We start from the raw sequence: 2,317 nt of genomic DNA on the forward strand, positions 1-2,317 counted from the left end.
GAGAATAACATAACTCATTTCGCCAAATTCATATAAAATCATTAAAAACTTGGCTTTCCGATTTGAGTAATAAAATAGGATCTAAGCCAAACCGAGTCACGTAATCATTTACTTCTTTCAAAGCCGTTTCCTTTACTTAGGCAAAACCAACTTCAACCCCCATGATAAATTCTAGAACGTTTCAACTGTTCAAAATTGTTTTAGTCTTGCAAGAATTCAGAATTTAAAGAGTACTTAAAACATTTCTCAAAACATTTCAAAATGAAACTTGTCAATAGACATCCAGGTTCTTTCAAAGTCATTGAAACTCCTCTAATTGAAACCCTCAAGTCAAATTCAAAGGCATTGCCCTTGTCACATCTAAAAACAGCTTTAAAACATAAGTCTCATCTAAATAACTTCCTCCTGAAAGAGGTACAATGCCTTTCTTAAGAAGCAAGACTAAATCACAATTTCCTCTTTAATAATTCATTTCAAAAGCATGAATCATCCTTTTCTTGATAATTCAAATAAAATAGTAGAAGTCTTTAGCTCATCATTTTTCCAGACAACATTCAACAAAGACTGGGATTTTATAGACATTTCGGCAGTACCTCCCCTAAAACTTGGACTTTTGTCACCCGATTCGGGTCCCAACTAAACCGTTTCTCATTCCTTTTCAACAGCTCAAAACCAGAAATCAATTCAAAAGCAAGCTAAATGCCTCAGTGGCATATCTCAAGGAAACCATTTCAAAATTAACTCAATATCAACCGATTTAACTCATTCCCAAAGTTTAAAAGAATCAGTTCAGTGATAAATCATTTATCAAAACCAAATCAATTAAAGCAACCCAGGCTGAATTTCAAGAGTATTATATCTTTCACGTCATCAAAATAATTGACTCACTTCAAACCAATCCTCAACGGATTAAACTCATATTTCAAATCTTTAAAGAATCAACTCCCAAACATTACATTTCACAAAGCCGCACAACAATTCAGCCAAACAAACATTCATAAGCTTTCGAGACAATCAAATAATACATAAGGCCGATACAATCACCAAATACACATTTTCTCACATCAGTATCCATATGTAATAATTCCAATACATAAAGTATAGTTTTGGAAAGCACCCCTAGCTCAAAACGCAAATCCATAACCCAAAAGTCTCATAGAGTCCTTTCCGCCTCAACCCGAACTGACGACAACCAAAACCTCCGCTCCCAGTCACGTTCGCAATAACCATAGCAACACTAATCGCAACATACAATAATCAGGACTCGACCTCACGTTACCAAAACTCATATTCATTAACCAAACACATACGAATACTAACGCGAGGCATTTCTAAACATAAATTACTTACTGAACTAGCGAAATGAAGCAGCTGCGATTTCGAACAGGCCCGGCAACAGCTCCGGCAGTGGCCAGAAGCTCCAGTGGGTCAACTATAAAAACCACGCAGCGTTAAACCTTCTCGAAATCCAAAAAGGAAGAAACCTCAACTAAAATCCTTACCGGCAGAGTTTTCCGGCGACTAAGTTGCATTCTCCGGCGGCAGAGACGGCGAAGCAGCTCGGAACGGCCAACAGCAGTGGCGGGGCTAACCCAGCACCAACATCTACCATTATCACCACTTTCCTCTCCGGTCAGACCCAACTGCCGCAACTCAGCCGTAGCAACGATAAAACGGCAGCAAAAGGATCAGCCTCAACCCGCGATGGTGGCTCTCCGGCGCGACACCAGCCACAACAGGAATGGCGGCGGTGAGATCCCAACAGCGACGAGTTTCCCGGCGACAGAACAAGCAGGACTGGCGATGGCAAAGAGGCCCGGCGACGGGGACCCAGGCGGCGATGGTCTCCCTTGTCGCGCTCTCCCTCTTTCTGCTGTGCAAACTCCCATCTCCCTCTCTCTTCATGCTCGCCGGCAGAGGCAAGATGGCGGCGTCTCAGCAAGGATGAGCTCCTCTGGTTCGGTGACAGAGGCGCAGCTCAGGCTCCAAGGACCGGTTGGCAATGGCAGCGACGGTAGGACGCGTTGGCGCGGCGGCGAGGCGACGGCAACGCGGTGAGTTTCCTTCCGCCTCTCCTCAACCGAAACTCAATCTCCCTCTCCTTCTCTGCCTCAGTTCCTTTCTCTCATGGAAATAGGAAGCCGTGCGTGTTTCGATCTGTTGGGGAAAGGGGGGAAGATTTGCTGCTGTTGCTGAGTGTATTGGTTTGAGGAAAGGAGAAGTGTTGCTGCTGCTGTTAGAAGAGACGGGAAACATTGTGGATGTGCTGAGGGAAACATTGCTGCTGCTGCGCTTCGAATTGGAGAAAGGGGGAAAG

General features: G+C 43.9%; 1 long non-coding RNA gene across 1 annotated transcript in view; it reads left to right on the forward strand.

The window, feature by feature from the left end:
- The window catches only part of LOC110264701, a 14,182-nt gene extending 11,868 nt beyond the window's left edge, over positions 1-2,314 (forward strand). The window contains exon 3 of the long non-coding RNA XR_002350874.1: positions 2,223-2,314. This is a non-coding gene — a long non-coding RNA (uncharacterized LOC110264701). The remainder of the gene's footprint in view (positions 1-2,222) is intronic.

Source organism: Arachis ipaensis, chromosome B07 (genome assembly GCF_000816755.2).
Source record: "Arachis ipaensis cultivar K30076 chromosome B07, Araip1.1, whole genome shotgun sequence".
In the NCBI taxonomy this organism is placed as follows: Eukaryota; Viridiplantae; Streptophyta; class Magnoliopsida; order Fabales; family Fabaceae; genus Arachis; species Arachis ipaensis.